The 21,683-nt window shown below is 38.8% G+C and overlaps 1 long non-coding RNA gene across 1 annotated transcript in view; it reads left to right on the plus strand.

Annotated features, from left to right (window-relative positions):
- The first annotated feature begins 4,747 nt into the window (after positions 1–4,747).
- The window catches only part of LOC109549305 (uncharacterized), a 369,236-nt gene continuing 352,300 nt past the window's right edge, over positions 4,748–21,683 (plus strand). Inside the window, exon 1 of the long non-coding RNA XR_012333737.1 lies at positions 4,748–4,861. This is a non-coding gene — a long non-coding RNA (uncharacterized lncRNA). The remainder of the gene's footprint in view (positions 4,862–21,683) is intronic.

Below are 21,683 nucleotides of genomic sequence, written 5' to 3' on the forward strand. Positions count from 1 at the left end.
AACTGTGAGAAACAAGTTTCTGTTGTTTATAAGTCAAGCCACGCAGTCTGTGGTACTTTGTTATGGCAATCCACACTGACTAACGTGTGTAGGAACTGACTGGACTTGCCTCTTCAATTCTAGCATGGGAGCCTTAGTGGTGACCCAGCCCAGTGATGGTCCAAAAAGACTTGTTTTAGTGTGAATCTGCTGCCAGCCACATCCACCCTGAGCCAGAGTGTCCCAATCCCAAGGATAATTTTCCATGGGACTGGGAGAGTTGGAGATTAGATAGACTACAGGTTTGGTACCACTTATTGATTCTTTTACTTCATCTGAGAAATACCTTTCACCTTTTAAGAGACTGAGATTGAATTCTCAGTTCAGTAGGTTCAAGTGATGAGATCAAAAGGATTATGCTCAACATTGTATGCTTGTTTCATGTCTCCTGGCTCACTCAGAGATCATCCAGAATGAGAGGCTGGAAATAAGCTGGTAGAATTAAAATGTAGCGTGTGGCATATCCAGAGAAAAATAAGCTCTAAGACAGAATTGTGTGCCCGAGTCTGCCTACTACAGGTGTCTTTAATCAGTCAAATGAGATACCTGGCATAGGTTTTCTAGTATAAGAATACCTAGATTAGCAGCAGCACAGCACAGGGAGATCAGCTCGGTGCTTTGCGACGACCTAGAGGGGTGGGATAGGGAGGGTGGGAGGGAGACGCAAGAGGGAGGGTATATGGGGATATATGTATGCATATGGCTGATTCACTTTGTTGTACAACAGAAACTAATACAGCATTGTGAAGCAATTTTGCTCCAATAAAGATGTATTTAAAAAAAAGAATACCTAGATTCATTATTTAGTTATATACGTATATATTATGCAGCATATATAAAGGTTTATTATATATATGCATATATATATATATATATATATATATATATATATACGTATACAGAGAGAGAGAGGGGGAGAAAGAGAAAGAGAGAGAATGAGAGAATTTATTGGAGGGATTCATCACAGAATGTATAGGCTTAGACATGTGATGGCTTCTACACAATCCCAGAGTGAAAACGGAAACCAGGGCAGTCTAGTAGGTCTCTAGACAGTGGAAACTATCTGACCATCTTTTACAGGCCCTGCTTCTGGAATGAATGTGACCCAAACTTTATTTTTTTAAACTAAAAAAAAAATCACTCTTCTCAAAGTGCAAAGTCCAGAGAGAGAGGGTCACACTCCATGACTTTGTGCCAAATCTCTGCTTAGGGTAAGGTACAGTTCCACTAAGACTTCACAGAGAGGTGAAGAAGTCATTCCTCTAAAGGCAATTAGGATAACAGTAGAAAGAGGGAATGAATCTCGTTTAGCCAAACAATGATAATAACAACGACAACAATAATGACAACAAATGTCCACTAGATTCTAAGACCTTCTTGTTTTGGATCTGGTGATCCGCCCAGGGTGACTCCTTTTCAGTGTGTTTCAGGCTGTTCTTGGCACCCTGTCTGAAAGAGGATGTCTACCTCTTGCTTTAAAAATCTATGTAACTGACCATAAAGAGTTGTTAGCATTATTTAAGCTCTGGCCCAGAGCATAGTTTTAAGGACTGAATTACCATCTGCTGATGTTCAGGGCATGGTGTCTTATCACTGTCTTCCCGGCTGTGCTGGATGCCTGCTTTGCTAGTTCATGGAGGAAGCAGGGTGGTGTGAAGCTGCCCCTCTGCACCTTACTCTGTGTCTGTGTGCTTTTAGCTGGCTGCTCTCTTGTTGTCAGGCTACTCTGCCCCAAGGCTAGGTGATGAGGGCTTTCAACTCATCTTGCTGGGAATGACATTTAGTTTTGGTTTAGGCACAGCCTGTCCACATCATGTAGGCTGGCATATGTTACTTGGGAAGGAAGAAGATTCTGAGGGTTCATAGTACTCCCAGGAATGATTTTTCTCAAATTAATTAGCTGTCACTTTGAAGGGGAAGCATAGTAGTCATAAACTGTGGGTGGATAGATAATAGTAACAAGTATACAGGAAGGCCACCTTCATGGGTCCCTGAGCAGCCCCAGGAATGCAGGGGTCTGGAATGGTAGGGCTTCCTCACTTCACTGTCAGAGCATTTATGTTCATTCTCACCCCTCAGCACTTCACTTCCCTTATTAAGTACCCATAATCCTGCTTCTCTTTCTCAGGTCTTGTCAGAGCAGACAAAAGGTAGTTTAATAAACACCAACACACACCAAGGTGCTAAGAACTGGGTGGACTGCTCTTCCAAGGGGAAAGTGCATTTTTAAATGGTAGAGCAATTTGTAGCACAATGGAATCAACTCTTTTGGTGGGATTTAGTTAACATAGTAGGGGGGAAAATATTATTGGACAATGGGGGTCTTCTTCATATCTTTGAAAGTGTACTTTATTGACCATTTCCTGATTCTGAACATGTGCAACCTTGGTGTGGGGCCATACAGCTATTGTGGAGAGAGGGAAATAACACTGATCAAGAAAAGGGGCCCAGTTTCCTTTGGCTGCAAACAAGTTCTGTGCTTTAAGGGAAGGGCTAGTGGAAGAAAAGCTGAAAAAGCTGGTTTGAATGGCATTTAGCTAACAAAATTCTCTCCTCTCTTAGCTCTCCTTAACCCCAGGAGAGATCACACTTTTTACCATCATACAAAGACCAAACCGGTCAATATACACTTAGAGAGCCTACGCAGATAAACCATAAACTAATCGAGGGCAATGATTATACTTTCAACTCCTTTGTATAACACCATCCACCCTTATTTATTCAATTCATTTAGCAAACATTTATTGAGTGTCTACTATTTGCCAGACACTATGCTAGATGTTAGTGATTCTACATGATTAAGTTGTGGTTTCTCTCCTTAGAGAGTGCACAGTCTAGCGAAGAAGACAGATGGGCACACGATAGTTTTAAAACAATGTGTGAAGTGCATTCTTAGCTATAGGAATAAATTGCTATTGTATCATTGAAGAGGAAGAACTAATTCTGTCTAGTTTTAGAGACACTCTGGCATTTGAGCTGGTCCTTGAAGGACAAGAAGATTTCTCAGTATCTCATTAGCTCAGCATCCTGAATATAGCAAAGATGGAGGCAACTAGAATTCCTTGAAAGTGGAGTCCATTGTTGTTTCTCTCAGGTTTTGTCTGGACTGAGGTTGAATCAGTTCATCTCATTAATGAAACCCCTGCATGGTTCTAGCACGGCATCATTTGGCCACATAATCAATGTTCCTGAGATTATCACACAGACACCGTATAGGAGTTGAGAACTTGACCTATTATGGATGCAAACGTAGTTAGGTGTTGAAATTGTCATTTCTCCTTTTTTTTTTTTTACTTTCGAGGGGTTTTGTATTTTTTTTTTTTTTTTTGCTGTACGCGGGCCTCTCACTGTTGTGGCCTCTCCCGTCGCGGAGCACAGGCTCCGGACGCGCAGGCTCAGCAGCCATGGCTCACGGGCCCAGCCGCTCCACGGCATGTGGGATCTTCCCGGACCGGGGCACGAACCCATGTCCCCTGCATCGGCAGGCGGACTCTCAACCACTGCGCCACCAGGGAAGCCCAGGGGTTTTGTATTTTTAAGTTGTCAGTCTTGATACCACACTTATAACCCCAGTAATTCAACCCAAGTACATCCTCATGGGTGACTGAAATGTGTTGCTGTGGTGACACAATCTGGCACCACTGAGCAGTCAACTCTAGAGCTGCAAATTTTAGATTTCACAATGAAATTTTGATCAAACTGGGCTTCTTTTTTTCTTCTAGTGATAGTTATCCATTAAGTAGCACAGTATTTACAAAATAAATGGTGAGAAGCCCACCACAAATTCTCTGTGTAGTTTTAGCGACTTTATTTTTAGCAGTAACAATCACATTATTCTGATGTATTGAATTTCTTTTTTCGGGCACTCTAAAAAAACTAACAGTTGAATGTTGTTTGAAAAAATTTATTGACTGGCTACTCCCATCAGTTGTTTTCGTCTGCATCTAGATAAGAAAAAGAACAAATCCTACCAACTATTAGGTTTTTCAAAAAGATAGGCATTTGGATGATATTCAGAAACAATGAGATGATTGAATCTGTCAATTTCTGTTTAAACTTGATACTGGGTATAAATAAGCCTTTGCTGTTGTTCACTGTCAACCTTTAGATTTCAAAAATAGTAAAATTCTAATTTTCACCACAAGGAGGAAGTAGAGCACTAAGATTGTTATGCAATGGAGCCTAATGAAAAATATAGCGTATTTGTATTAAGAAAAACTGTAATCTGTAGCAAAAAAAATAAGAACTTTAAAAAAAACTTGACTAGAATTTAGTAATCTTTGTGGATTCGTATTCACATTAATTTCAGCCTCTTTATAGTTTGTAAATTTTCTACAGATTTCATCTTTGAGCTAAACATACGGTTTATGAAATGGACAAAGAAAAGAAATAACAATTATCAGTGAAGGGAAATACTTCACATTTCATCTTAAATGATAGCATGTATATTCTCAAGTATTTTGGGGTGATTATCAATTTTTTTTAAGATAGCTGGGTGGGAAGTGTATATTTTTGAGGCTGCAACATCAGTGGAAAATATTCAATAGATCCGCCAAAGTAGTTGCATGATAAGGTTTAGCATTTAAACAGAGCCTAAACTTCTTTGAAAAGGTAAATATTTAATCTGTTTTTCTGGTCTTGCTTGTAGTTCAGGCAAACCTTCTAATTCTTGTCAAGTCTGATTAAATGTTCTTTTCCTTCAAGAAACATTCCTGATCTCATTGGACCTGAAGCGGATGACTTTTCTTTCGTGTGCATCAGAATCCCCTGGAAAAGTTCTGCCAACAGATTGTAGGCTTCTTCCCCCAGAGTTCCTGGTTTGGTAAGTCTGGGAAGGGGCCTGAGAATATGTACTTCTAACAAGTGCCAGGTAGTGCTGATGTTGTGGGTCTGGGACCACACTTTGAGAACCATTGTTTTAGCATGTATTCACTCAGTTTATGCTATCACATACTATTGCAGCAAAGTAAAGAATGTTACCTATTTGTTTGTTATGCTGGAATTTGGTTTGGCTCAGTATTGTTTGATACCAGGTGGCTGTTGACTGTGGCTCAGTAAGTTTTCTCAGCCCTGCAGTTGGATATATTTATTAGGGTTTGACATGAATATTGCCCCACATCTTTGGGTATATTGGTTTCTCACGACATTTTGTGTTTGTATGTTGTGTCTTTCTGGGCACACTTGAAGTGGGCTGGGCCTTTTGTCCTGTGCTTGCCCTTAGAGCCCCCTAGAGCTACAGGGTTTGTTCTATACCATGTGTGTACCCAAACCTTCATGACTGAAGACAAGTTAAAATATCAGTACATATGCTATTTAATGAGTAATTCTTGCCAGAAATGCTAGTACTGATATAAAATGAGAATTAGGGAAGTGTTTGGTCTGAATCATTCAGCCTATATATCTATAGTCATCAGTTAAATGGAAATTGTTAATTGTCTATATTTCTTTACCTTTTGCCTCAGTGAAAGAAAAAATGAGCCTAACATTGTGTTGGGTATCAGCAGACTTCTATTGTTTTGGTCTCCGGTTTAGTGGGTAGATTGTAGCAACGTGATCTTTAGCCTTCCAGAGTAAGACGAAAATAGCCACACTTACCTAAATAGATCCATTGAAAATGCAACCAGCAGCAGCAACAACAAAATCCTTTGTAAATATAAAGTGCCATAAATATATTTAGTAAAGAGAATCAATTCCATATTGTGGGTTTTACTGCTCAGATCTATTTCTTTACAGACCACACTTGTAGAAATAGAAGAATTATAAGCAGAAATGCATGGATCCACTGAGGACAATATAATACAATGGCAACAATTTAAATATACTGAAGATTAAAGCTGGCTATTTACCAGCATGGCGTAATGGGTATAGGACTTCATAAGGCACATGTTCTAGTTGCTTAACAAATCAATGCAGGCAATGCGATTAATCTGCTAGGCCCCATACACTCTGCCACTGATTCCTTGATCCACAGTAAGCAACACATCCTTCGGAGGTTCTAGAAGTATGTGTAATCCCTGCAAAACAAGCTGTGGGATTCCAATTTCGAAATCATCACTGTCTTCTCTCTAGCCTAGGTGAAAGTACAAGATACCCTGAAGGGTCGTAGGAAGATACTGGATTCTTCTCTAATATTCCAACCCTAGCTTCAGGGCACTGAATAAAAAGGATTCTTCTGTGAGGGCCACTGTAAGAGTGTTTATGAAATGTTTTGAGACCTCCGATGAAGGCATGATATTCCCCATGTTGGTACGCTCTTGTCAAAGCAAGATTTTCGATAATTTTTTTTTTTAATGAGGAGAAATGAGAGTTCTATTTGACCTGCAGAATGTGTTCTTGAATGATCCACGCTTACCAAGATGCCTATTTCTAGTCATCCCTGTCTGATGGTGGTTTGTAATTACAAGTGATTAAAGAGGGACAGGTCACAGCTGCTGGATGAGGCTGAGCACAGGCTTCCAAAGCAGCGTCACACACCTACCTGCTGGTCCTGGCTGTGGGGCTCAACCTCTTAAACATTTGTCCGCTGACTCCTTTTGCCCCTCTCTTGATGTTTGGCTGATTCATTTCGGTTTCCCTGCTCATGTTTGCCATTTCCTCACTTCAGCCAGTGCTCCCGAGGGCTTCTGGCAAAAGCATGGGCCGTGAAGTTATATTGCCTGGATTTGTTTCCGATTCCACCACTGGCTTTCTGAGTCTCAGTTTCCCTCTCCCTAACAGGGAGATAGAAACTATCAAAACCTGCTGTCAAGATTTGCTGAGATAAACACAATTCCTGGCAAATATTTGTGCTCAACATATGGCAGTTGTAGTTATGACTAATTAGGTGTTAGCGCTTTTAGCTCGACCCTGTGTTACTTTGGCCACATGACCTGTGCTGCTTTCTCCTGCCCAATTCTGTGGCACTGATGTCCTGTCCCAGCTTTTCTTGAGCTGGATGTATCCTCTGCTTCTCTTATAGTCCCCTTGCTTCCTCTCTTGGGGTTAGGGCTCCTGGGGTTAGGAGAGCTTCTGCTTTTCTGTTAGCACCAATATCATTATGCTTCAACCTCAGACAACAGCAAGCACTCTTCAGATTTTACCACATAAGGGGCCAGATAGGCAGTGGAACTGACCCATTGGTTTTGTCATCTGAGTAAACAGATGATCAACTCCTGAAAGATTTGATTTTAGAAATCAGTATTCATTATCAATGTGGTTAAAGTGACTGAATGAGTTGGCTATTGTCCCACTGATTACTCATTGATTAATTGGTTGTATGACCTCAGCATTCCTATTTTGTGAACAATTATTCCAACCCCAGCAAAGAAGACATTAAACTTCTTTTGTCTCCAGCCAAGTTTTAGGTGTAACCATTATGTGTTTTAATTTTATGCCTTCTTTTAGAGAAACCTCATTCAGTTGATTAGCTTGAAATATTTTCTGTACCCTAAAGCCAACTCATTTTGCTATTCTGTAGGTTAGAGAGGTCAGGCTTCTGGCGTCTGGAAGAGGCAGGCAACAAAGCTCAGAGAATTTATTTTCTGCTCATACAGAACTAGTGGATGGAGGATTTCCTCCTTGTGAAGATTTGTAGGACACATTTTGGCACTCTAGAGAATTGGCACGGAAAAAAGTAGGGTTAAATAATGAAGAACATTGCACACTGTGAGAAAAAAAGCTTAAAGAAAGATTTTTACCTAAGGAATAAGGTATAGCAATGTGGCTCTGTTTTCAGATGAATCGATTTTAGCTTGTCCTTTAACAATAAGTAAATGAGGAACTTCAATCTCCATTAATTTGAATACCTGTACTACATCACTGTAACCAATGGTTTGTTCTTTTGTCCCACGAATGAGCTGAACACAGGGCCTTACTTTAATATAAAGTGTACTGATTTTGTTGGATTCTATTGCATTCTCATGCTGCTAAAAAGTCTCTTTCATGCTCAAATTCCACTGTGTTTTCAATGTCAGATTTTCTTCTTTCAAAAGGAAAAGGGTCCCCTGTGGAAGTTTATGAAAGCTGACACATTTTCTTGTAAAATATCCTTCTGAGACCATATGGTTTATTGGTAAGCACATATTTTTGGACCTTTTAAAGTGAGTATTATGAAATTAATGTGAGATGTTTTTAGAAAAGTGAATGCTGTTGACTCAGTAGGGCAGAATGCCTGTCTCCTTTGTGGTTTTTATTCTTTATAATTCCCTGCAAAGGCATTTTCAGGTAATTAAAAAAGGTATTTGGAGCAAAAATACTTATCAAAAGAGGTTATATAACACATGCACAGCAGCCACTTGTCAAAGTTAAATATACCCGTTTCTTTCCCCCAAAGCCATTAGATCTATTACCACCTAATTGCTTGGAAAATTCATTTTCTTTTTCTCAAATCACAGCCTTAATTGAGGTCTGAAAGCTCACCAAGTGCCTCTTAAATCAGTAAACCTAACTTTTTTTTTTTTTTTTTTTTTTTTAGTTCTTCTATAATTTATCTTTGTGGCTGAGGGCATATTGTTTTCTTTGAGACAGTTATGGCAGTCAGTACTGGGAATAAAACCTCTTACTTTGAGAAATAAGAAAACTGAGGAGCATGTCTCATGTTTCTGATAATGTACACTGAGGCCAAGAATTCACAACAAAGTGAATAAATGTTGATGCAAGCATATTATTTAGTCACACTGAAACCAAAAGATTTTTAACCAGTTTATGTATTTTATCCTTAATGTCAAGATGTGAAACTCATATCTGTTCTTCATTCTGACTATGGAAATCTGCCCTTTATGTAACCATCATCAAGAGTATCATATGTGTAATATATACAACCTTATTCCTTGTTATATAAACCCTGAAGAATGTACATAACAAGAAATGACTTTTTTTTTTGTAGATTTTTTTAAAATTTATTTTTTATTGAAGTATAATTGAATTACAATGTTGTGTTAATTACTGCTGTACAGCAGAGTGACTCAGTTATGCATGTATATACACACTTTGCCATTTTCTTTTCCATTATGGTTTATCACAGGTATTGAACATAGTTCCCTGTGCTATAAGTAGCACCTTGTTGTTTATCCATTCTATGTATACCAGTTTGCATCTGCTAAATAAACCAAAGCTGAAAATTATTTCTTGGGATTAGCAGATACAAGCAATAATTTTCAGCTTTGGTTTATTACATATCAAGCATCAATGGTGATTCGAATATCTAAATTGGTATCCGAAACTAGAATTAATTTTAATTATATAAAACAGATGAGAATAAATGTGATTTTTTTTTTAATGAATATAGAAGCAGTCATTCAGTTTAGGGTTGCTATTTTAAGGAATTACCTTGGGAAGCTATAAACAAATTTGAAAAAATATTTTTCAAAATGTTTTTAAAACCCCTCTATCAGAATTGCTTCAAGGTTAGTTTATGACCTTATGACCTGTTTTGCCTTATTACTTTATTTATTTTTCAAAATTTTAAGAGTTTATTTGAGCAAAAAAGTCAATTGGAATTGGGCAGTGCCAAACCGAAAGCGGTTAGGAGCTCAGGGAGATACTTTTCTAGGGAAGAGGGAGAAATGGCCTCCGTATTGAATTAATTTAACAATTCCCCCATTTTGGTCATCCTCTGATACATGAGATATTGACCAAAAATTTAGTATTAGCGCTACTCTCAGTCACCATCAGAGTTAAGTTGTTCTTGTCTCATTGTGAAACTCATAGATTACGATGTCAGATCTGTGGAAGAGATTGTTTCTGCTGTTCATCTTGTTTCTGTTTCTCCAAGCATTGTGAGACCATCTAGTGTACTACTGGTGGCTGTGGACATGCATTTAAGACTTTTGAGAGAGCATAGTGCACCAGGGAGACTACAATGATAGCTACTAGGAAGATAATACCAAGAGAATGATGTATACTCCTTAGCCAGGGCCCCTGTGAACCAAACCAGTTGGTATCAAATAAATCAAAGAATATACCTGAAGGGGCAACAGTCTGTTTTAGCCAAGCGGTTTATTTGTTTATTTCCTCTCTTTGCTACAATACCACAGGTGTTGATCCAGGTAGAGCAGAAAGTATTTGCTATGGCACAGACTCCTCTTTGTTCAGCCAAGAAGTAATCTAAAGCAATCCTATTATCTAAAACCACCTTAGCAAGAAAATATAGGCACTTTCGTTCAGCTATGGGCTTAGCAGTAAATTAAGCAACATTTGCCAAAGCTAAGGAGCTCTGTCTTCCCGTGCACTAACAGAGAGAAAAACCAAGTAGTGAAAAAGCAAAGGAATAAAGTTTTATATTGGAGATGAAGATCTTGATCTCTGAGTTTGGGAGAGCTGTCTACCTGAGAATGCCATCTGCTTCTGGGGAGGAACCTCCCTAGATGATTTTAATTTTAGATCTCCAGCTAGTGTGCAGTTCCAGGAGTCTAGAGGAGCCCATTTTAATTGGGGGATGTGGACCCAAGGTTCAAGTCCCTGAAGTTTGGCTGCCTTCTGGACAGTGAGGGGTACCTGGTATGGTCCCTGCCAGGGAGGTTAAAGGGCAGTCTTTGTTCTTAGTGATTCCAATTCAAAAAGGGTGGGAGAAAATTGGAAATGTTAGTCTGGAGAGTTGTAGCCAGATAATTGAGGATACTAGAAGAATTCAGGATCTAGTTTGGTTTATAGATATATAACAAAACCTCAAAGACAATAAATGGAACTAGAATCTGATATCCACAAGGCTGTGTTATAATTTTCTACTGAAACATAATTTTTTTTTTTTTACGAACACCCTCATTTCTATCAAAGATAATCACAGCAAGACTAATTTGTCTGCAAAATAAGTCTAGTCTCATTAAATTTGGCCTGCTTATTTATGTAAATGTAGCAAGGATAGTGATTGACCATATATACTCATTTTAAATCTGCTTTGCTGGAATTTTTCGTAAGTTCTATTGGCTCCTTAAAGTCAACCTTAGTTCCTTAAAACTGTTTGGTCATATCTGATTTTATGGAATTCTCAAATATGATATTCCAGTCAAAGCCTTGGTAATATAACCAATGTTTCCAATCATGTCTTGTTACAAGGAGACCAGATCCTTATTGAAGTTATGCAAACAACTATATTGCTATGAAAAGAAAAATACTCAATAAATTTCTGTATTCTGGAGGGATTAGGTAGGGAGAAAAATTAAATATTTCAGTTCTGTTTACAGAGGTGTACTTTATAAAATTACTGTAAGTCATAGATATCTTAAGAGAAAAAAGAAAAAGTTTTCCTTAAATCTGGAAAAACAAAACATTAAGGAACCAGTAATGTTTCAAAGCAAAAGTTGTAAAAAATTCATAATCATCCTCATCAGTTTATTCAGTCCCATATTATTAATATTATTCTGCTTGAAGCCAGTTTTTCCTAATGGAAATTCTTACCCAGTTCAGTTTTACCCAATTCTTACCCAGTTCTAGAATATTTGTCAAAGTCCGTTCTATGAATCTCTCTGAAGATTAGGTACCACAAAATACATCAGAGTAAAACAGTAACTATATGTAAATGAAAAAAGGCTAAAAAATGGCCATGGTTGAAGATCTGATGAGAGTTCATTTGACAAGGAAATTTAGTTATTTTTGTGGCATATAATAATTTTAGATAATAATTGGACAATGACAGTATTGACAAATTTCTAAAGACTTTAGACAATTTCTGAAATAACTATGTCAACAACATATATCCCTATACAGATAACATAAGGAGGATTATCATCACTTCTTACTTGACAGTGCTCCCATGTAATTTAACATACAAAATCAATCTCATTAGCTTAACATCTCTCTTTTACAAGGTGAGAGACAAATTCTTTGAGGTTTTTCAGAGGTCTTCTGGAAAATCTCAAAGTTGCTCTGAGGTAAAAAAGACTCCATTTAGAATTTGATATTGGGAAGTTGTCAAATGTCAAAAGGTTTGGACATTTGACTATGTTGGATGTAAGATTATAAAATAATACTAAATTATTTATTTAACCAAAGTGGTAATAAAAGACTTTGAAGGCAAATACAGAAGGTTACATATTTGTGAACAAAACTTAATTCTTTTAATATTCAGAAGACTGGGCTGATAAAGACAACATGAAGCACAATAAATTATTTTGGTAAGACACAAAACCTTTGCTTTCCAAGTAGATTACGTGGAAAAAAAAACAACTTTCACAATCTCTTATCAAGATCAGACCAATAGTCCAATAAAACTTTGTCCTTTTGACAGAGAAAACCAAATTCAAATTTTACACCAGTGTACTTTTGCTATTAAAACTTATTCTTTAAAAACTTAAATAAATCCATTCCAATTTTAGTTCGTTTGATCACTCATAAAATTCCTTTTCCAATACTCCTTTTCCATACTCCTACAATAAATTGTTTTAAATACATTTATTTATTTTATTTATTTATTTTTGGCTGCGTTGAGTCTTCGTTGCTGCGTGTGGGCTCTCTCTAGTTTGTGGTGAGTTGAGGCTACTCTTTGTTGTGGTGTGCGGCCTTCTCACTGTGATATCCATTCAGGTTTTGTCCTATGGTTCTTCTCTTTGTCATTTTGGAACAACCAGTCATGTTACTTTCCTTACCTACTTTTCATACATAGTTGTTTCCTTTCACCATTATTATTTCTAAGTAGTTTTAATTAAACACATTGATTAGATTTCTTAAATCTTAGAATCCTTTATTTCTAGTGGAAACTAAGAAGTAAGTAATATTAACTGTTTGTTACACTAGCATTCTGTAGATTGGCAAGTTTATAAATATATTTTACAACTTCTAGAAGTATATTCTTCCTCATAGTAAATTTTTCAATGTGGCGCAAAACATGTTTACTAATAGACCAATATATCTTTACTTCATCTGTAAAAGGAAGCCAAAAGTAGATAAACCTATGTTCAGCAATTAACATTTCAGTATTTTATCTTACTTGGAAATAATCTAGATAGTCAATGAATATATATCATTCAACTTATCTCAGTATAACTTTAAGGTTTCAAATTACCAAAAAGATTTTGGAAATTATTTTTAAGTAGACATAAAGCATAATTATTGTTGAAAAGTTTATTTATAAACTTACTTACATCTATTTAATTTACTTGTTCTTAATAATAATGTTTAGACCATTCATGAAAATTTCATGAGACATTAGACAGCTAACCATCATCTAAGTCATCTTTCTTGGGTGCAAATTCTGTAACAGAAAAAACGTGAGCTTATCTGACTTTTAGTACACCTAGGTAGAATAAAAGAATTATATTTAATGCTTATAACTCTAAAGACAAGCCCGTTGTAATTAAACCAATAAACTTTAGCTTTTATCCTAGATCATGTGAACTTGAAAAACATTTGGGTTAGTTTCTATATTTCTGAGAGTATACTTGATTTATGTAAGTTTTTGTTTGTCTTTAAGTAAATTAAATAGAGCTCTTGACAAATTAATTTTGGCAATATCATCCAGAGGTAGAAAAATTTCACACAACTATAACATACATACAAAGATATACAGATGCATTGATTTTATAGTTTTTGTTTTAAAATCTTACCCATGAGACAGGTGCAACAATGCAAAACTCTCTAGTTTATAAAAGAATGGTTGGTTGTATTTCTGGCAGATAGAATAAGTTAAGGTTACCTGCTCAGATGGCTAAAGTTTTTACTACCAATATTTGTGAAAAAAACTTGAGACTTTTTATTCACTTCATTTCCAAATAGCTTAATTTTTTTTCTCTGATAAGAATTATCTCTCCTATTGCATTTCAAGAGCTGGCTCTGGGTTCCTAAGGACCAGGAAGAACATTTACATCTCAAAGGCACAGGGAAAGGCTGTAAGTTTCTCCAAAAAAGGGCTTTTGTTTCCTAAATTCAGATCTTTTACAACATCTGCAAGCCTTTTGAGATAAATAGGAAAGTTTGGGTGTTTGGTAAAAAGATAGGTAGGTTTTGAATTGTTGCTACAACTGCATTTCTGTTCTTGTAAAGACTCAGTTGTAAGACAAGTACAATTTTTTAAAATTCCTGAAAGAATTGGGTTGCAACCTAAATAATTTCAAGATGCTGACCCCGCCGTCCAGCCACATTACCCTCAATTTCCTCTTTTATATTGGGGAGAAGATTTTCCAACTAAGATGGAAATCAAAAGATTCCTATGTTCTAGATTTAGAGCTGTGATTCTTTGGAATGTTTTAGTAATCCTTCCACAGTGGCTTCAGAATGTTTTTCTTTCCCTCTGGGTACATAGTTTCATTTTAGATTAGGCGAGAAGGTCTACAAAACAGTTCCTATCAGGCTCTGAATGTCAGCTTCCAATTAGATCAACTTCTGACCATAGAGCTACTTAAAAAAAAAACAAAAAAACAAAAAAACAAAACACCTCTTGAATAGCAGTAAATATTCCGAAGTATTGAACAACCCCATGGACACAAGAGGGGTCCCCAACGAGGGTGCAAAAGATACTACCCTTCCAAGATCTACAGCCACTCCCAGAGATAACCAAAAGAATGAAAGACAATTCCCCTGAGAGCTGGGAACGTCGGTAGGACCCTAGCTGCAAATGGAGTGCAACTCACATTTCTGTCTGTCCATATTTTGGGGTCCTGCAACCTGATGGTTGCCAAGCCAACCTCTCAGGACACAAAATGAGACAGGAAGACAATAGCTGCCCCTGGGAGAGAAAGGATCAATAATCAATGATTTCCCCTGCCAATCTAAATTTGGAAAAGAAGGAACTACGTAAAATTTTAGCTTCCTCTTTTGACCAGGCACCACAGAGAGATCTGGGGGAGCTGACTTTGGTGAGGATTCTCACCCTTTGCCAGCTTCTGCAATTTTCCCAGGATCCCATCTGCAGGTCGCATCCTGGTCACCAGAAACTGTAAAGTAGGAAAAATAATTTCCCCTCTATTCTTTTTAGCAAGTGCCTGAGCGAAACTCCTTTGTCTCGAGGGCATCTGTGTAAATGGAAAAGCCTACCTAAGATGGTTAAACGTTCTCTACTGTAGACACTGTAATTCAAGATTATCTTTGGTAAAGTTAACCTACTTGTTTAGCCTCAAAATAATTTTATTCACCTGAGGCCGCACACTGCACCCAGTCCAGGTTTAAGCTGGATCCAGTCCAGATCATGTCCAGTTTCTAAGTTGAACTTAGTCCAACCCCAGACCCAGTCTAACTCTGGCCAGGTTCTGGACCCAGTCCAGAAAAAGAAATGCTCAAACAAAGTCTGAGCATAATGCAAAAGCTGTGGAGCTCAGATCCAGGATCCTGGAGGGACTTACCTATCATCTCCAGAGACAGTGAGATCAAGGGGCTCATGAGGTCCTACACCTGGCTGCTCATTGCTCTTGGGGGCCATTGGGGGTCTCCTTTGGTTCCCTCTTTGGACACCAGGGTGTTAAAAGGTAAACCGAGGCATATTAAAAAATGTAAGAGATTGTGCAAAAATTGATTCCAGTTGAGTAGCACCAAACCGGAAGTGGTTAGGGGTACTCCATATTACTGTAGTTACATTTTTATTACTTAAAGAGCAGGACCCTGTAGGGGCTCCTGGGCATGGGGAGCCTTTCTGTTCAGCCTCCATGACCTTTCCTGAGTTCCAAAGGGCAGATTCAAACAGTTGCTAATTCTGGAAGGGAAGGGATACAGAATCAAGGGAAGAACAGCCAAGAAACAATAGTACAGCCTTGGGGCAGCATCCTGGTTCCACCTCAAGGGACACACAGAACAATATCTTTAAGCCGTTTTATAGAACTAAAACCCAACAAATGGAAGATTCAGCATTCTCCATGCCAGAGAAGACCACCTGAGGCCAGATAAAGGAACCAGAGAAGTTCATCAAGAATATTGCCTGAGAGACTTCCCTGATGGTGCAATGATTAAGAGTCTGCCTGCCAATGCAGGGGACATGGGTTCGATCCCTGGTCCGGGAAGATCCCACATGCCACAGAGCAACTAAGCCCATGAGCCATAACTACTGAAGCTCGCACTCCTAGAGCTCGTTCTCCGCAACAAGAGAAGCCACCGCAATGAGAAGCCCATGCACCGCAACGAAGACTAGCCCCTGATCGTCGCAACTAGAGAAAGCCCGCGTGCAGTCAACGACCCAATGCGACCAAAAATATATATATAAATTAAAAAAAAAAAAGATTACCTGAGGCCAGATTAAAGGAGGACAGGCCCTACACACACCCTAATCTCATCAGCAACCCCACTCTTGAATTATTGCTATAAAACTTTTCATCAGATCATCCTGGGTTGGGATGTAGTTTTCTAAGGCCGGAGCCCTCTGTGTCCCCCTTTGCCTGGCAAAGCAATAAAGCTATTCTTTTCTACTTCACCCAAAACTCTGTCTCCTGTCTCTGAGATTCAATTCAGCACCAGTGTACAGAGAGGCTGAGCTTTTGGCATCACTACTGATGGTGTTGCCCTGCTTGGCTCACTCACTTTATTCATCAAACTTGACTCAGAGTGAATTTTTGTTAGTTGAGAAATTTACAGAGATGTGGCGTAAGCAATTCCAAAGTATTCTGTGTAGCAGCATCCTCTGTGGGATGGCTGTGTGCCTCCACTTCCACCCCAGGATAACTTAGATTTAGAAACGGGAAGAAGCAAGCTCAGTTTTTAACATAAATCACTTTTATTTAATCTTCACCAAAGTCCTATGAAGCATGTAATATCCCTGTCATCCAGATGAGGAAGCAGAATCAAAATGTTTAAGTGATTTAAATCCCGGGCTTCCCTGGTGGCGCAGTGGTTGGGAGTCCGTCTGCCGATGCAGGGGACGCGGGTTCGTGCCCCGGTCTGGAAGGGTCCGGGAGGATCTCACATGCCGCGGAGCGGCTGGGCACGTGAGCCATGGTCGCTGAGACTGCGCGTCCGGAGCCTGTGCTCCGCAACGGGAGAGGCCAGAACAGTGAGAGGCCCGCGTACCGCAAAAAAAAAAAAAAAAAATCCCTTCGAACTAGTGTAGAATTGGGATTTATCTGGCACTACAGTTCTACTCTTTCTTATACTCCCTATTATCTCCTTCAATGGTGACAACCTCACTGTGGAATGATAAGTTCTGTTGTATTTGTGAAAGTTCACATTACTTTTTAATTGTGTCACACGTGCGTTATCTATATAAGCTTGGGCCAGTGCATAAGAGATATTTTTAATATTCTGTTTGTGATTATGTAGCTTTGAGCGATGAGGAAAGGGGAAGAAATGCTTTATGTTTATGCACAGCAAGCACTGTGAGGGGAAGCCAAATAATGTTGGGCACTCTTGACAGCAGTGATGTTTTATCTCCTAGTGTTACAAAAATTTGCCTCATTAAACAAGATGAAACAATGCGCCAATAAGAAGGGAGCCCCATTTGGAACAAGCAGGCTTTAAGAGAAAGTAAACTGATGAGAAGTGAGTTTGTGATGGTAATGTGAAAACCCTGGGGAAGATGATACAGACATGATTCAGGCCTCTATTTCAAATGATAGTTTGAAGACAAAAGAATCCATAGTAAGTCCTGGTTCCAGGCTGAGCAGTTTCAGTGGTATGCATCCTGCTTGCTTAAATGACTTGACTTTTGAAAAGACAGAAATGGGAGATATGTAACAATCCAGTTATAAGTCCAAATGAACCAGTGTCACCAACTATATCAACCAAAAAAATCTAACATGTTTACACTACTTACTGTGTGCCAGGTAGGGTAACCAAATCATCCTGGTTTGCCTGGGACTTTCTCAGTTTTAGCATTGAAAATTCTGCATGCTAGGACCCGCTCAATCTCAGAAAAACCAGGATGACTGGTCATTGATGCCGGGTTCTGTTCTAAACATTTTATATTTAGTAACACATTTAATCTTCACAACAGCTCTCTGAGGGAGGTACTATTATTATCCCTAATTAATTAATTAAAAATTATTTATTTGGCTGCTCCAGGTCTTTAGTTGTGGCATGCAGGATCTAGTTTCCTGACCAGGGATCAAACCCGGGCTCCCTGCTTTGGGAGTTTGGAGTCTTAACTGCTAGACCAACAGGGAAGTCCCTATTCCATTTTACAGGTGAGGAAATGCTTGCATAGAGAGGCTAAGAAATTTGCCTAGGGTTCTACAGCCAATAAGTGACAGAATCAGGATTTGAAATCAGGCAGTCTGGTTCAGTGTCAGTCTGCCTCTAAGTGGACTGCCTCTAAGAGTGTCCTGCTTTGTAATATATGGAGAAAGAGAGATGTTTGGGGAGAGAATAATGGAGAAAAGCCTAGTCCCACTCTCCTGCTGCATATGTGGGATATATAGGCAAGCAAACAGGCTGTCACAGGTCTGGAAAAGAAGAGAAACCCTTTTCAGAAAGTAGGTAGAGTGAGCCCTTTGAGTATGTTGGAAAATTAATTAACCCAAACTTCTTGGTCAGGGAAGGCATGAGATACTATGTGAAGGGTCTAGCTTTCTGCTTGACGTATGCTGGTTGGTTAATGAGCAGAAGTTTGTCATTAGCCTTCAATAATGGCAACTGTAGGAGAATTGACAACAACGACAATGGCTGCAGAAAACTGGAAACTGTGGCTAAGAAGGGATATGAACCACTCAGGGCTTCCAGGACAGCAGAGGTCAGGATAGGGAGGTTAGGGTAGAATCAATCACTTTGTGATTGTCCCCAAGGTTGTGGTAGCATTTGTCTGTAGGTCTAGGTGGTCCATGGAAGCCTGGGTTAAATGAGTACATACAATTGAAGGTTTCTTGGCATGGAGATTCATAGGTTTATCCATGATGGGATGCCAATATGTTAATACAACCACAACCCAAAAAACAAAAATTAAAAACAAATTTGGAATCATTTTTCTAAAAGGTAGGAACTGTTCTGTGTTGTGCTATGTTACCCAGGGATTAGCAGGTTTCAGAGTTTTTCCCTGATTTGGAAAATAGTAAGCTTTGTCATTTATTATAAGCCTGATCAATAAGAGGGTAATGTAACTGCTACTAGTAGGTTTGTCCACGACTCTCTTTAATTTAGCATTGAAAGTCCCACATCCCAGAAAACCACTTAGTCCTGAGCAAACTGGACAGTTGGCTACTCTACAAGTAGGCTGGCTCTGGAGCCACTCAATTCTAACTCAACAGCTCATTCCAAGCTCTGTGACCTTGGGAAAATTACTTCACTGCTTTTAGCCTCAGTTTACTTACTTGTAAGATGGTAATGGTAAGAGTACCTATCTGTATGGTTACTATTAATATTCATACACAATGTACCTGTCTTATCCTTATTGCAGCCTCTTACACATAAGTGCTCAATAACTTTTAGCTATTATAAAGAAATAGAAAAATTCCGCAAAGGACAGAGGTTTGTCTAAACCTCCCTAGTGCATTAAGCCAACTCTAGCAATGTGCTGTAGTTAGTTTTGTTGCTCACCAAATATTTCTAGTTTTTTGTTTAGGCATGTGGTAGGATTGATGTCAGGTGTGGGTGGCCATATGACTTGCTTTGGTCAAAGAAATAGGAGAAGTGATCTGTGTAACATCCCAGTGGAAGCTTTAAAACTGTCACATGGAACACGATGCTCTCTCTCCCAGGAAGGTTCCAAACAGTGGCTACTCTGTCACTCAGGGTCCTGAACTAAGGACCAAGAAGAGCAAAGCTCCCATTGACCTGTGACAGACATGAAGCAGGAGTAAGAAATAAACTTCATTGCTTTAAGCCGCTGAGGAGTTTTGGGTGTGTTAGCACAGCGCTAACTAGCCTGTACACTAATGAAGGGACTGATAATTCCTGAACTCTGTCAATCGTGGAGAACTGCAGTCAGGCCCAAACTGACTGACTTAATACAGTTACAGTTATATTGTAAACTTAAGTTCATTTTTGGCTTCAGTTAGGTTTTCAGTTTTGCTAAACAAAGAATGAGTTGACTTAGCATGCTTTTTCATGGTTTGACTTGCATTGGCAATGTTATATGTAGCACGCTGTGCTTTTACTCTATTTTGCCTGTATTTCTTTGCTGTTTGTGTGTAATGCTTCAGTTGGACAAGCATTCATAACCCTGGCTGCACGGCAGATTCTTCTGGGAGCTCTAAAAAATATCCATATCCAGACCCTAGCTAGACTCTGGTTGTTTTTCAAAAATTCCCCAGGTGATTCAAATGTGAAGCCAGCGGTTTGGCCCTGAACCAGATCTTTAACTTCTTAATGAGAGACTATGACCTGAAATTGCTGAATACCCTCTTTGTTGTAAGTAGGAGCCCAGAACACAGAGGGCCATGCAGCACCATGACCAAGAATGGCTGACATGGCTTAGAGGAGACTATTGTGCCATACTTCTTTTAAAAAAAAAATTATTTTATTTATTTATTTTTATACAGCAGGTTCTTATTAGTTATCTATTTTATACATATTAGTGTATATATGTCAATCCCAATCTCCCAGTTCATCCCACCACCACCACCCCACCCCGTGCCATACTTCTAAGTGGTATTAACCAACCTAGAACAAGCACTCAGTGGGGTCTGACATCATCTTTCTGGAAGGGAATTCAGGGCTGTAGGTGCCAGTTGAATGTCTGCAGAATTAAGCTTGTTACAAGTGTCCACGTCGTCAAGAGGTTGTAGTCTCTTTAAGAAAGGAAGGGATCATCTCATAGTAGGTGTACTAAAGGAAGTTCACCACTTTTGCAAAAGGGTGATACCAGTCTACAAGCACTTCGGGAAGTGACATCTTGTCTCCTACTGTTACTTTGGCTTCACTTGTAACAGATCTCAGCTCTCTTACTATTGGATCAATTATTCATTATCTGTTTGATACTGCCTACCTCCAGCTGAAATGTATACACTTGTACAGGCTCTAGGATTTTATTTTTGCTTCTGTCCTCATTCGTGCTAATGAATGACCTCTATGGTATCATTAGCACCATATCCCGGTGGTCGCGTGGAACCAGCGCTTGCTGAGCCATGGAGGTCTGGCCAGGCTCTTCTCTTTGTTGCTTTGCCCACCTGGAATGTTTCTATTTTTCAGCTCAATTTACCAGCTCGTGCCCACCTAGGCTCAACATAGGTGGAGTGAAGGCAAAATCCCCTGCTTTCTGCAGCTTTTGTTGGCCTCCTTGTCCTTTGATACCTGTAAGTTGATTGAGAGCTGCCTTATTCCAAGAGGAGCCCTTTGCCTTCCTCTGACTTCCTACCTCTCTCACCTTATCTGAAGATTTAAATAGATCATAGGCAGAAGTTAATTGGAGATAAAAGTTTACAGTTAAGCAGGCAGGTCGTAACACAGTATCTGTATAATCTAAAGTAACTGGGGCTCCCTCAGGGTCATTGAAATGAACAAAGGTATTCTTCCAATGCATTTTTAAAACCTAGACAAATTGTGTTATAAAACCTAGACAAAATGCATTATAAAAGGTTCCAATTGAGTCATTGGATTAAATGAACATTTCAACACCTTTCAGAGGAAAAGAGATTGTATTTGGTGTGATAAAATAGTCAATGCTTGGCTTCACACTTAGGTGATGCAATGGTCATCAGGGAACACTTTACTTAAAACAAAAAAATAAAAAGAAATAAATCAATCAACCCCTGACTTTGTATCAGATATAAAATATTATTATTTTTAAATCATAGCTTCCAGGATATTCTCAGAAAGAAAAATGATACTTAAAGCTTCTTCTGTCTTCTGACCCACTATTAAAAAGGTATCTAATCCTCCCCACA

The sequence above is a fragment of the Tursiops truncatus genome, chromosome 9 (genome assembly GCF_011762595.2).
Source record: "Tursiops truncatus isolate mTurTru1 chromosome 9, mTurTru1.mat.Y, whole genome shotgun sequence".
NCBI lineage: Eukaryota > Metazoa > Chordata > Mammalia > Artiodactyla > Delphinidae > Tursiops > Tursiops truncatus.